General features: G+C 39.9%; 1 protein-coding gene across 1 annotated transcript in view; it reads right to left on the bottom strand.

Moving 5' to 3' along the window:
* Positions 1-15,591, bottom strand: part of KDM5A (lysine demethylase 5A) — a 2,605,143-nt gene that overhangs the window by 913,237 nt on the left and 1,676,315 nt on the right. The window lies entirely within an intron of this gene.

Here is a 15,591-nt window from a genome sequence, read left to right as displayed (position 1 = left end):
CTCAGTGTTCTCCCACTAAAAAAATGGCACATTCTAGCAATAGTTTCAGAGAAAGAAAAACATCCACACAAAGAATCAGAAACTCATCTCTCCTGAGTCTGGATCTGAAATCTGAGGATAAAACCCTGTATCTCTCCCTTCAACTTCTTGTTTTGATTCAGAATCTTGAATCTTTACAGGAAAAGAGGTATCCCTCTTTCTTCTACCAGAAACTATTTTACTAGAAGGATCAATAGCCTAAATTGAACCCTCAGACGCAGTAAACTACTCCTGCCTAAGGAAATTTGAGAGGGAACAGACACATGCTTAGTTTTCTGTTTCTTTTTTACAAGAAAAATGGGGCCAACCTTGTTATTAACGGCAGCAGTTTCCCCAGGGATGGGCACAGCATTCTAACACAACACGGCAGCATTCTCTGTTCCTTCTCCAAGGACTGACACAAATGACTCACCGTTGCTCACTGAGAGGACCCCAACAGCTACAGAGGATGTGGCTAACCCCTGGTCCATAATGGCTGTTAAATACTACACCAGAAGGATCTAAGATAAAAGATGAGTGGTCTAAGAAATGGCCACAGTAGAGTCACCCATCTGTGGCTGAGGGAAATTGCTAGCCTGCTGTGGTGGCAAAGATTGTTTGCTTAATGTTTTCTTTTGGTGGCTGAAAGGAATCATGGTGGGACTGTCTTTAAAAGTCACTGTTTTCATAGAAAAATACAGTAAAAGCAATTTAAAACAGTTTGTCAGCCCCCCAAAAGTAAAATAAGCAAACATTTTCCACAGAAAAAAGTTTTTCAGTTAATTTACATAACTTTTAAACTGACAGGAAAAAAGAGCACTCTTATTTAAAAGTGCACTACAGTCTCCAGACAGTCCACTAAAATACACAACTCCTGACTTTAAAATATCTTTCCTGAAGAGGAAAGTGATAAAACACAAACAATATACAAAAAACAGAAAGTTTTGATCCAAAGGGAACTTATCTTACCAGCAAAGGAACAGCACCAACCCGATCATCTGTCCTCAAAAGCCTCAATGGCAGCAGTAAAGCACTGAAGGGCTTAGCGCCCAAACTTGTCTTTTAGTTAGCTCAGCTCAAGCTGCCTGACAGTTTTGGCATGTGGAAAGTGCTCTGAAGCTTAGAAAGCTGGCCATCATTGGAAGGATATAACCCATACAGCTAAGGCTACTGCAGTACTCATAAACATGACAATCATCATATGCATACTGCATGTTGACAGTAAATGAAACTTACGGTTTGTTCTCTCTTTGATTAATGTATGTGACCTCATACTGCAACTTCAAATATGAAGACTTACTAAAGATGTTACAAAAACTTCAAAACATTTTTCATTGCCATCTGCATGCATGTTCCTCATGACTTCAATACTAGTCTTTACAACGTGCTTTCATAGATTTTCTATACTCACCAACTCTTTTTTGTACGTGAGACCACTCAGACCAGATATGGCATTTATTTTATATACTTTACTTCCTCCAGGCTGCCATGATGACAGCCTAAATGAATGACCACAAGGCAAGTCTCTTTTACAATGCTTATGACATCCTCTTAAAATTGGTTAGTTTTTAATTTGCTTTTTTGGCTGCCACAAGCATTTAACTTAATAAGGCATTATCATTGCACCACTAACTGTAAACATCTACTCAAAAACATAATCTCCTTGGATACTATAATCTTCTCTCTCTCAACATTTGTATCAACGCTTTCAGTAATGAATCTTTATAATCAGTCAGCTCTGTATATTCATATCCCCAGCTTTCTCTCTCTTCGCCTTCACATCTCTAGCACTACACTTACTGGGGGGGGTTACTTTGAGGTCTACTTAGTGTACAAAAATACCTGTTCAAACATTTCCATGCAAATACCCCCCACACTGTCTGGACTTTGCCAAATACTTAGGTACCCTACAAATCGTTTTCTACTATTCCTTTAGAATTTATCTATTTTCTTCTCTCAGTGCTTTCTGTGATCTTCTGATTGCGTCTTATAGATATCATGCAAAATCTTCTATGTCCAACTTACTATTCCTTTTCAATGACAGCATTTCTTCTTGCCTCCACTAGAAACTCCTTCATGGCTGGTCTTTCATTTATCATTCCTCTTTCCTATGGTCTCTGTCTACACTCTGCTATAAATCCCTATGTGGAAGACAATCCACAACCTGCAAATCAAACACTTATTTACCCCCCCCCCGCTCTATTTTTCACTTCCAGTTTATCTGCTCTTAGCTAATTTCTTACACTTGCAGCCACCTCAGCACATATATTTTCGGGGGAGGGGGGGGGGCTGCTTGCCCTCCCAGAAAAAAATTATTTTGTTGGATTCATCAGTTAAAGCTTCAACCAGTTTGCTTCATCTGACTGAAGTTTCAGTGAATTAAGTCTCAATAAAACAATGAATAAGCAGATGAACTCACTGAGGTCCAGAATGTAAAACAAACCATGCTTTGCTTTTGGGATCAGGAAGACAGGAGAGATACCCACTCCTCTAATACCACGACAGACTCAACATCCCCTATATGAAGTACACTCTCAACCTGTCCTAAGAGCTTGATGAAGCACACAATGACTCACCACTGAAGCCCTTTCTGGGGGAAACTGATAACTTTAGAATGTGGAATCCACTGGTTCACTATGATGGTTCTACCAGACGGAATGAACCTTTAGAATCACACACTCCCACCACCACCAAGGTCCCCATAAACTGACAGCCTAGGACCATAAGCTAGTACCGTGGAGGGGGTGCTAGGGGAATCAAGAGCAAGGGTGGCTTCAATGGCACAGAAAACAGAATAAAACACATAAAGCTTTAGGACCTTCCTTAAGTGTGAAGAAGGCTGCATCCTCTTTTCCATCTGTCCAGGTCTATCAGATGAAGGAGTGGAGATGGCAGGAGGAAAAAGGGCAAGATGGGAAACAAAGACTATCCAAATACCAGAAGGGCCTACATCTTCTTCAACAGGTCATCAGCAAGGTCTTTAGCAGAATGGGCAAACAGCACTTACACCAAAAAGTGGGCATTCAGGATCCAGGTCCTGAATTCCTCTTTAAAGGAAGACAGTTTCAGACAAGTTTTCTACAAAAGTGGACATATAAATCTAAGCCCCAAATAAACCATAAGCGCAATTAAAATTGCAGCAAGTTGCATGGTATCCCAATTTTGACCCATGAGATAGGACCTCTAAAAGGTCCTCCTTGAGCCAGACTCGAGGAGTTCCTTGAGACTGTAGAGTGCCCTTCTAACACAATGGACCTGGAAATGGAGACATAAGCTGAACACTGGAGGACTTGGCACATCAGCGTGACACAAGAGTAAGTTCTCTTGACACACCTGTCCAAGGACTGAGACTCCTTGCTATGTGGAGAAATGCTGGGGCTTCTATGATTTAAACAGGACAAAAGAACATTATGAGAAAATTAGCACCGTGGCCGTTAGTCAGGCAGTCTGCCTACAAGAGCAGCAACCTTCAAATGGCATTGTCCCTCTTATGGGCAAAGAGACAGAATCTGGTTGCTTCCAGGCTGCCGTAACTATATCCTGAATTAATGACTCCAAGAGAAGGACAACCCAGGGCTTCCCCGGGCACTCCTCCATATGGTTTTGGTGGGGGAATAGTAAGGGCCAGAGGCCAGTTCAAACTGTCTCATAAGCCTAAGGGCACTCCCACAGAATAGAAAATATGGAGGCAATGTGGACTTGGAGTGCAGATGACTCAATATCCTCATATGCATCTGAGACAGTGGTCACAATATTTTCCGAATCTCTGTAGGACCAGGACATCAAAGAAGTTCTCTGAGCTTTGTTAACCCTAAGGGTAAGCTTAAGTGAACCCAAGCATGTGACGGCTAGGTGACATGCATTGGCAAATATTAACCTATGCTGGACTGCATGCTAAGGGAGCAGCAATGTAGGAAGAATTTTCCAATAGATCTAGTGAGCACTAAATAATGAACATCTTAATTGTTAGCTTCCACATGTACAACTTAATCTCCCACCAGAAAATGAACATCTGTTTGATGTCCAGGCCTTAAATCAAAGGCTTTGGTGCAGGAAGACCAGACTGATACTCCTTTACCAAAATCTGTTGGCCAGTGCTAGCCTGAGAGGCCAGTTCCAGGAGAGGAGCTCTTTATTCTCAAGTACTACTGATCTGGGGCTGATATCTCAATGGACCAATTCCCGGACTCAAGCAGGGCACTCTTGGCTTCAGCCAATCATCTGAATGCACAATGGCACATAAACTTCAGGTGGAAGCTAATGGGGTACCTTCCTGATCCCCCATGTTCACCATCAAAGCAGAGGATTGGTTGTGATTTGAGTTTTCAGTCAAGGTCAAGTTCACAATCTGGACAGCCTGGGGGGGTGGGGGTGATGAACACTAGACATACCTTACCTCTAGAAGGTACCACATCGGACCAGGCATATAAGTGAGTGTTGTTGTGGAAATGATTCAACTTATGTCTAGCACTGAAAAGAAAAAACAACCAGGAACCAGATGACCACCAAAAAATCAACAAAGAGAACGAGGTCCAAGCCGAAAAGGAATTTATTGCAAAACGAACATCAAGCACAACGATTTACCTAGGTTTCGTCCTTACACATGGACTTCTTCAGAATACTAAAGCCTGCATAAAGCCACTCATTATATAAGAAAAATTTCACTCATAACAATTTAATCAAAATAGACAGACAACAATCAATTAATTGTTAAAATAATTTCTGTAAAATGTTCCTATTAAAAACATGTTAAAATACCACGTACTAATCATAATACAAACAATAAGAATAAGTACACCCCAAGAACATATTAATTATGTTAAATGGTAAATATTAAATATGAAACACCATAAACGTTAACTGATTATATGTGTACATAAAAATAAATGTGTTAACCCTTACCCGTGATGTGTTTAAGCTTAAGCACGGGCTTAATGGCACAATAATCATTAAGACCGGGTAGTTTTGTGCATTCAATCTTATTTGCCATTTTAATTCACTTAGATCCAAGTGTACATCTAAAATCCTACCCTGTTGGTCACTATTAATCTGTTGTAAAACACAAAATTTAAAAACATGTCCAGTGTGGCCAACAATGTGTCTAGCTAAAGCATTTGTAGACTTAAGGTGTTTAATATCTAAAAGATGTTCCCTAACCCTCTCCCTAAAAAGCCTGCACGTTTTGCCCACATAAAAGGCCGTACAATCTTGGCATTTGGCGAGGTAAACAACATTCTTGGTGCAACAATCAAAGTGTCCCTTAATAAAAATGTGGTGATCATTAACCACTAAATTACAACCTGTCGGTAAAATATGGGAACATATAGAACACCTTCCACATTTGAAATTTCCAAAAACTCTTCTTGTAGAAACACCTTTAGAAAGGGGACATCTTTCAAAAATGTCTTTAAATGATAGATCCTTCCTATAAATAAATGTGGGTATATTATCAAATTTGGGTCCAACATTTTTATCCAATTGTCGAATGCCCCAGTTCATACTAACCATCCGTGTAATCCAATCAGAGTCCCCATTATAAGTCAAAATAAACATTAATGGTGAATTCCCTAAATAATGTGGTGTAGCGGGCACTACACAAGATTTAATGGCGCTATCAGAATTGAGGATAGACTTATAAAAAACACTGTCTCTTTTGTCTTTAACCTCATTAAACACTTCCAAACATAAATTCTTAAGATAACCTCTATTCAAGAATAAGGTAATCATGAAATTTAATTCATCCACAAATTATTTTTCATCACTAACCATCCTGGCTGCTCTAACCATTTGGCCTTTTACAATAGCCCTTTTCTGATGGTTAGGATGCCAGCTGTTGTACTCGAGGTATGAGTTCGAAAAGGTGGATTTCCTATAAATATTAGATTTAATCTTACCATGTACCCTATCAATAGTTAATATAACGTCCAAATACGTAATAGTATCTGAATTATATTCATGCATGAACTTTAAAAACCATACAGTATTGTTGATATATTCAATAAATGCATCCAGGATGACCAATTTACCCTCCCAAATAATGAAAATATCATCCGAATATCGTGTATATGTTTTAATATATTTACTGTAGTCACTGGTGAATAAAAAATGTTCCTCCCAATATGCCATAATATAATTGGCATATATAGGGGTGCATGCAGCCCCCATAGCCACTCCAGTGCACTGCCTAAAACAGTGCCCTTCAAAGAATAAAAAATTATTATGCAAAACCACTTCCATTAATTTAACAAAAACATTAATTTGGTCTTGCTCAAATATGCCTGTTGCTGCCAACTGGCATTCTAACCATGTTAATCCAATATCATGTGGAATGACCGTAAACAAATTACAAACATCAATGGTAAGGAAAGTGATGTTGTCATTAAATTTAAAAGCCTTCACTTTGTCTAAAAAATTCCAAGAGTCCTTAGTAATATATGGAAATCTACTCAGACCTGTTTTCATATGATAATCTAAAAATTGACTAATAAAACAAGTTTTACTTCTCTTGCCATCTACAATAGGTCTGAATTGAACATTATCCAACCCTTTATGAATTTTAGGTATACCAAAGATGCCACTAACCACTGGATGTGGATTACACAAAAATTCATACTCAAGTTCAGTCAATTCACCCTGAAATAACATGTCTTCTAACAAAAGATCCAGTTTCCGATGGGCAATATTAATTTCATTGATACTGGTTTCTGCATAATTGTCCTCCATAAGCATCGACATCATAATGCTGACATAATCATTATTGTCCACAACAACCACCCCATTGCCTTTATCAGGCTTCATTATACGTATGTTTTCAATCTTAACTAAAGTGTCCATCAATTCATACTCTTCATCCGTCATATTTAAGTATGATTGTCTTATTCACTGTTTAAAATGTTCCCTAATATCCAATTCACACATTTTTTCAAAAATGGCTATCATGGGATTCAAGGGTGGATTAAATGTGCTTGGTTTTGACAAAAGGCCTTGTTTATCAATTAAATTAGTTGTATTATCAGCATCAAAATGTACCCTTAAATTCATCTTACGTGTGAATAATTTTAAATCAATAAGGGTATCAACCAAATTACCTTTTCTACATGGAACAAAAGTAAAACCCTTAGAAAAAAGATTAACGTACTCGGTACTAAAAGAAAAATTAGAATAGTTATATCATTTAAAATCATGAGCACTGTTTTCCATAATAATGGGATTGCTCAAAATACCATACTGTAAATGGTCAAAAATATCCCCCTCTAAAATAGACGCACCCATCTCTACAATGTTATCTACACTATTGCTAACAACATTGTTGCAAATAACAGTCCTAGAACTGCCTATATTCTGTTCAAAATCCTGTTCAATATTAACACATGCCCCAAAAATACCATTGTCTTGCATTATATTTGTATCACCTTCATCAAGTGGTGTTAACATAACAAAAGACAGCTCTGGGTCATTAGAACAACTAACGCCAGTTCGATTAAAAGCGTTAGTACACCTGTTAAAGATGGAATCAACACTGGCCCCAAAATAAAGGGCTTCGTTAGGTGTAGATTCTAAACTGGCCGACTTGCTGAAACTATCAGCCATAATAGTGTGCGTACTTAAATTTAACAAATTGCCATAATAATCATCAAAATCAATGACATTTTGAGTACCTTGTACATTGTTGTTCATATTATCACTTGTTTCAGACGTAGCTAATGAACAATTTGTCACACAATGCTCAACCTCAATAGTTGAGTCCTGACCACAGCTGGCATTACCATTTACCAATACCTTCGGTTCATCCGAATAAATTGAACTGAAAAGTTCCAAAGGAACGGCAGGCCAGTCATCACAGGAATCAAAAACATGCTGTTTATTCAGCGAAAACTCCCCCACTCTAATGTCAACATCTTTTTCTCCAACAACATAATGAGTAAAATTGTTCACCTTCGTGACTTCCAACTTCCATTCTGGAAATTGTTTGTGGGGTGTCTCGCTTTCGGTCGAGCCCCTAACCGACCGTACTCTCTCTCCTCGTATGGTGGTTCCCTATTCTGAATCCTCTCCAAACGCCTTAACCCCTCTGTTAAAGGGCTCACGGCTCTGATATTTGAATTTTTATCAGCTGCCTGCTTATCCGACGTCATGGTCTCGTCATGTTCTGCCTCCTGATTGGTTGACTCCTCCCGGTTGCCATGCCTACGAAGATCACGCTTAGATTGTGGATACACTGTGCCCGCATCGTATACTTTAATGTCCCATTGAATTTTTTTTGTAGTTTCTTTTTATAAATAACTTCACAACTATGATCAACCTCATTTAATATATTGATGTAGTTGGTGTAATACTAATCAAATAATAAGTCTTTAATGATACCATCATTAATAGACTCAAGATCTACAAGATAAGCATCAATTTTCTGTTTATTGAATTTGACCATAATGCCCATAATACCTAACCCTGTTTTATTAAAAAGAGCATGTAATTCATTAATTATTTCAGTGTTACCATCGATCCCATTCGGGTATCTCTAGCACTAGGGTAGCACTGAAAAGAACCCTTCTGGCAGTATCTATACAAAAAGCGTTCAACAACCACCATCTACGTGAAGTGGAGAAATAACTTTTACATCATTCAAATTTGAGAAGCCATGCTGAAGTACAGAAAATTGTGGCACTGCTCAGCGTTGTCCTCTTCCCAGAGACAGTAATGGCAATGCAAGTGTGTGTGTCATGGCTGGTAAAATGAAGGCTACATGCAAGTCTTAATAAAGTACATTTGTGTACACCAACCATAAATGTAGATGCTCGAGTGTATTCACTGTTGCAGTCATTACATTTGGGTTATCTGCTTGCAGTAGCCCTCAGTCAGCCTGATTAACAAATTCTTGGGTCCTGCGTCTTAAAACATTGGTCCTTTCCAGCCCCCTCAAGGCCACTTCAAACTAGACCAAGGGGAAACAGACCCCCCCCCCGACTACAGTCTCGGGGTATGAAGAGATCTAATCAATGAAGTACCTCCACTTCTAAAACAGGGAGTGCTAAACCACCCCCTTATGGAAAGAATTCACAATGACTTCTCAACTCCTCACCTCTGCCCAATTGCTCATGCCCCTAAGAGGAAAACTTGCCCATCATGCAAAAAACTGGATCTCCATCACCAACGATTGATGGTTCCTCAACATAGTATCCCAGGAGTACAAACTTTATTTCCACATGCTGCCAACCCCAAAAGGGTTCCCAGACCTTCCTCCAAACCAGTGGGCAAAGGCACAAAACCAAGTTCAGTCCCTGCTATCCATAAGGGCAATTCAGCCTGTTCCTGCAGAACAGACAGGCCGAGGTTTTTATTCTAGACTTTTCCTGGTACCCAGAAAAGAGGGCGCCTAGCGTCCAATCCTAGATCTATCCATTCTAAACACCTTCCTGGTGATACCAAAATTCAAAATGCTCATCCTACAGCAACTTCTCCCTATGCTGATCAAAGATGCCTGGTTAGCCACCCTAGACCTAAAGGAGGCCTGTCTGCACATCCCAATCAGGGAATCCTGCAGGAAAATCTACGTTTCAGGGCAGGATCTATGCATTATCAGTTCTCTGCACTTCCCTTTGGCTTATCCACTGCTCCCAGAGTTTTCACAAAATGCCTGGCTCCAGCCATTGCCTATTGCAGATAGAGAAATATTCAAATTTACCCCTACTTGGACGATTGCCTGATTCAGGCAGACAGTCAGGAAAAGCTGTTGCAGCACCTCACATCTGTAAATGATCTTCTAACCTCCCTGGGATACACTATTAATGAAAAGAAATCCAAACTAGTCCCCAGTCAAAAAATTGTATTCCTGGGAGCAAGCTTGGACACAGCATCCCAGATGGCATTCCTTACTCCAGAAAAACAAGCCTGTCTGACAGGCTACCTCTCTCAGCTGGCCACCAGAACCCAGTTATTCGCAATGAAAATATTGCAAGCTCTAGGGTCCATGTCCCTCTGCATTATGCTAATTCCATATGCCAGACTGCATATGAGTAAACTTCAATGGTACTTAAAAAGTCTTTAGTGCCAACATTCTCAGGACCTGGAAACTATCATACCTATGATACCTTGTCTAAGGAAAGAGTTCCTTTGATGGGCAGCAGCATGCAACCATGACAAGGGGCTTCCCTTTACACAACCCCATGCCACCCAGACCCTAACCACAGGCACATCAGACTATGCCTGGGTTGCACATCTGGACGGCAGGTGCATTCAGGGCCACTGGATCTCAAATCAAATTCATCTGCACATCAACCAAAAAGAGATGCTAGCTGTTCAGCACACTCTGACAGCTTTCAGATCCCTACTCGCTCCGGAGCCTCTACTAATCAAAACCGACAACACCACAGTGATGTGGTACATCAACAAGCAGGGGGGGAACCCACTCTTATCCACTCTGCAGGCTAGCCATGACCCTCTGGAACACGGCCTCAGCCATACATATTCACCTACAAGCTCAATTTCTGCCAGGCAACCAGAACTCTCTGGCAGACCACTTGAGCAGAAATCTCCTAGACCCACACGAGTGGCAATTAAACCAAAACACCTTCAGCTTTGTGACCCAGAATAGGGATACCCCGAAGGTGGACCTATTTGCCTACCCCTACAACCACCAGCTCAGGAAATTCTGCACCAGGGAACCTCACAGCAAGGCCTGGAAAGTGGATGCCCTATCCTTCCAGTGGGCAAACCTCTCAATCTATTATGCATTTCCCCCTCTACCTCTTCTTACAAGAGTATTACTCAAGATAAGGAAGGAAAGACAAAGGGCAATCCTGACTGCCCCAGACTGGCCACGTCAATACTGGTATCCACTACTGCGCAGTCTGTCACCATTGCCTCCATGGCACCTCCCCAGATCCCAACTCTCCTGACTCAGCAGGAGGGGCACTTCTTGCATCCACAATTGCATACCCTAAACCTTGCAACTTGGCTTATTCCTTGACTTCTCCTCCAGTGGCCAGCCTAAGTAAGCAGGTACTGGATGTTCTACATGAAGCCAGAAGACCCAGTACTGGAAAATCATATGCTGACAAGTGGAAAAGGTATTGTTCCTGGATCCTAACTAAAGGAGCTGATCCAGCACAGACCTCCTTACCTCTCATCCTGGATTACCTAGCACACCTATTCCACAGGGCCGTATCCTTCTCTTCCATTAAGATCCATGCCTCTGCCATCTCTGCTCATTACAGCACTAAGCCACCTCTCTTCTCACACCCTCTCATCAAGCAGTTCCTGAGAGGGGCTAACAACTTAAGGCCACCAAGAAGAGCCCCTACCTCTGCTTGGGACCTTAACTTTGTGTTGGAAAAGCTCACCCTTTAAGCCTATAGTGTCAGCAGAGTTAAAATTCCTCTCTTGGAAAACAGCCTTGCTTCTGGCCATCACTTAAGCTAGAAGAGTGTCTGAGCTACAAGCACTTATGGCTGTGGAACCCTAACCCTTCATCATTTTTCATGTTGACAGGGTCTCCCTCAGGACTAACCCTACTTTCATGCCTAAAGTGGTGCCCAGTGTGGCTCTCAACCAATCTAGCCATTTTCCCACCTTTTTCCCTAATCCTCAAAATAAGGGGGAAAGGATCCTGCACTCTTTAGATGTGCACAGACAGTTCAGATTCTACCTTGATAGGACTAAGCCCTTTAGGAAATCTGACCAGTTACTAGTCAGCTTTGCAACAGGGGCAGAGGGCAAGGCCATATCAAAACAAACCATCTCCAAATAGATAGCACACTGTATCCATTTCATTTACAAACACCAGGGAAAACCACCCCCTCAGGGGGTCAGTACACATTCCACTAGGGCAACTTCAACCTCTACAGCCTTTCTCAGAGGAGTCCCTACCAGGGACATTCTGGAAGCTGCAACTTGGTGCTCTGTTCATACCTTCACTAAGCATTACCACCTGCCTATCTTTTCCAAATCCAGGGCGGGCTTTGTAACTGCAGTCCTTCAGGGCATACTAGCCAGCCCCAATTCTTCTTGACTGCCTCCACCCATTCTTCAGCTTTGCGAATCAACCCAAGTGTGATGACTGCAACAGTGAAACACGAAGAACATAGTACAGTTGTGTACACTTACCATAAATATAGATGTTAGGAGTGGATTCACTGTTGCAGTCCTGGTTTCCTACCCTCCAGCCCCCTTGTTTCTCTCTCTCTCTCTTCCTCACTCCTTACAGGGCTATTGGTATTTACTTTTTCTGGTGGTGTTTTTCCACCATAACGTAGCTCCCTATTTGGGGGCTCCTGACATTTGGGGCAAGAAAAACTGATGTAATGGCGTTGGCTGCCTGTTTTTATACCACTGACGGCCGGATGTCAGTCCTGAAGCGACAGCAACCAACGCAGAAAAACTAAGCCTCTGGTATTCGGGCCGACTGAGGGCTACCTCTGGCAGGATAACCCAAGTGTGATGACTGCAACAGTGAAACACGAACATCTTGTGTTTAGTTACTTGCCAAAGAGTTGGAAGAGCTAGCCAAGGATGAAAAGAAATAAGTGGCTTCTTCAGTCACACCTGTCCTGGGAAGATGAGAGTTCAGTACACATCCAACAGCAAGAGCACTATTTTGGAAGTCTTTGCATGCGAGTTCTTTGGCATGCAAGCCAAACCAAGGACAGCATCTCATTTTGGCTGAGCACAAGAGGGTGTGCCAGAAGTGTGTGAACAAACTGGGCTTACAGCATCAGGGTACCTTACTCCTGCCGCCCAATCCAGTGAAGGATTTATGCACATAAGTCAAAAAATCAGAAACCAGTAAAGGTGAAGAGTTGCAAGGCTCAGCTCTCACTCAAATGCCTGCTCATAAAATGAGGTTATGCAAGCAAGGTCTGACAGGGTGCGTGTTAATGTGTAATTAATGTCTACCCTTGAAGGGCATTAATTACACATTAACACACACCCTGGAGGGCATTACTGCACTTAGAGAATGGGCCTTCTGTAAAATTGCTGTGTTTTACTTACTTATTTGTATATTTTTTATTACTATATTTTTTGTATATATTTTTGATGTAAAATAGTTCCTCCGCCTAATGTTTCCAATTTGCTGTAGTACATGTTAATGGTGTTGGAGGAAGTATTTTACATCCAAAATATAACGCATTAAACTATGTCCTGGTTTTCCTTTACATTTTGGTTCCTTACTCCTAAAACGTTTGGTTTGTTGCCAGTTATTAGAGATTGATGTCACTAAATAATGACAAAGATTTGAGTTTCAGACTTTTATTTTCTTCCAAAAATTCATGTTAACAGAAATCCTTTATTTAAGCAAGTTTGCAATTTTATAAGAGCAATAATTAAAATCTGTTTCTTTGTTCCCCCTTTACTTTAGGCTTTATCCAGATTTCTTCAGATGAAAGATCCAGAGGTATGCAAACCTCTTTATTGCTGCTGCTGCCAGGAGTCATCTCTCTCTCACAAGCACACCTCTGCTTCAGAAAATGCATGCCAACAGAAACCTTGTTATTCTAGTAACTTTCTAAGTTTATAAGAGCAATATTTAAAATCCGTTCCTATTTTTGCTCCTTTGTTCCCAGTTATTTGTGGCTCTATAAATACAGTCAATACATGATTTACCCCTGCAGTGGTTGCCTAGCATGTAGGCATATTTTTAGTGGTAGACAATTTATACGCTCAATTATTGCTGGATATCAAAATTTAATTTAATTTTTATGCAGATTGCACAATAAAAAAATTTAATTTATTTTAGTTTTTGTACAATATGTTATATGTTTTATATAGGTAAAACTAACCGCACTTTAAAAGAAAGGATACTAGAGCATTTTAGATATATTAAAAACAAGAAGTTGGAAAATGCTTTAGCACACCATGTTATGGAAAAAGGGAATGAACATAGCTTTAAATTTTTTGTCCTAGAAATTATACATGACAACACGAGGGGAGGGGATCTGAGAAATACTACAGAGACTAATGAGCAGAAGTGGATAATGTTTTTCAAAGCCGATAATCCACCTGGCTTAAACAGTAAAGTTTTTCTGAAACCTTTTTTAAAAGCCTATGCACTTAAGCACTGAAATTATGTGAATTTATTTTTATATTTTTAAAAATGTTTCATTATATGTGAGCATGGTTTCTCTCAAACCATTTCTAAAAGCCTGCGCACTTAAACACTGAAATGATGTCAATTTATTGTATTTTTAAAATGTCTTATTACATGTGAGCATATGTTTTCAAATTCTTAATGATTGCATGATTAATCCTCTGTGATTGGTCAGTTCTTAGTATTTAAATATGTTGTTGCACTGTATTTTTGTAGCCCGAGGAAGCGGTTAGGAGAACCGCAAAAGTGGTTACTATTAAATATTTATCATTGTGCCTAGCTATTAAATATCTGTTATCATCGTGCTTATCGGATTTTTTCATTGGATTTTCATTGGACTTTTACCTATTACCTGCAGCTGAGAGTGCCCAGGATTTTTATCTGGAATATTTGTGGCTCTATCCTGATTTTTTGTGCTAACAGGTTGACAGGTATGGTCCAGAGGTACGGACACCTCTTAACTGATGCTGCTGCTGCCAGAGAAGCTGGAGATTTGGGGAGAAAAGGTGATGAATTACTTTTAATAAATAATGACAATAATTAAGAGTTTTACGGTTCTTTTATTTCTGAAAATGCACATTAATTTACAATGTCTTGTTCTGTCGGCTTCTACAGTTAACAGCAGTATTAATATTTTATAAAGTGTCCATGACCGTCCCTTTTCTTTCTGGATTTGTACCTGGTTCTGAAGTTGAGAGCTATGCCCTGCCAGAAAAAGGGAGCTATAGCAACCATATATGTAAATGTAGCTTATTCCATTTCTTCATCAAATTTCTAGTCAGCCCATTAGTAACAAAACTGTTCTTTGTTAAATTAAATGCTCTAAAAAGAATATTTTTTTTACTACATTCTTGCTTTGATTACAAACTTGTATGTACAAGAAAATGTTTACAGGTAAAGTAATTAAATGGCACATTGTGGGACAGTTTTCTAGCACTGCAAATTCATTAAGAATATATTTTCTTGAGTGTGTCATTGAAATGTGCAGTTCTGGGATATATTATAAAAATGTGATATACATATTCACAAATGTATTAATTCCTGGCCTGCTTGAGTAACAGAACATTTTTAGTAAATACCACAGAGACTTCTCAGCTATCCCAGATCTGCAAAATGTTTCTGACTTTGCATTAAGTTTTAGCCCTGTCCCAACACTGTTATTTTTTGGTAAATCAGCGATGATTACAGTCAGTCTCACTGTTCACTCACTCTCTCTGTCTCACTCAATCAATCTCTTCTATTTCCGTGCATGTATTTACTCATGCAGACAGCAACATAAACACACACGCACTTTTTTCTTGTTTTATTTTTTTCAATTGCTAAACATCAAAAGCGCTGCTTAGCAAGTGTAAAATAGTAGCTCAACCTATCTCTCTCACACTCATACAACCATACACTTTCAGACACAAACACATACACACACTTTTATTTTTACTTTACTTTTTATTAATTTTACACTCGCTAAACAGCAAAAGCACTGCTTAGCAAGC

Source organism: Protopterus annectens, chromosome 11.part0 (genome assembly GCF_019279795.1).
Source record: "Protopterus annectens isolate FY-2018-M chromosome 11.part0, PAN1.0, whole genome shotgun sequence".
Lineage (NCBI taxonomy): Eukaryota > Metazoa > Chordata > Ceratodontiformes > Protopteridae > Protopterus > Protopterus annectens.
Note: the sequence above shows the minus strand (reverse complement) of the source record. Positions and strands in the feature narration are given on the sequence as shown.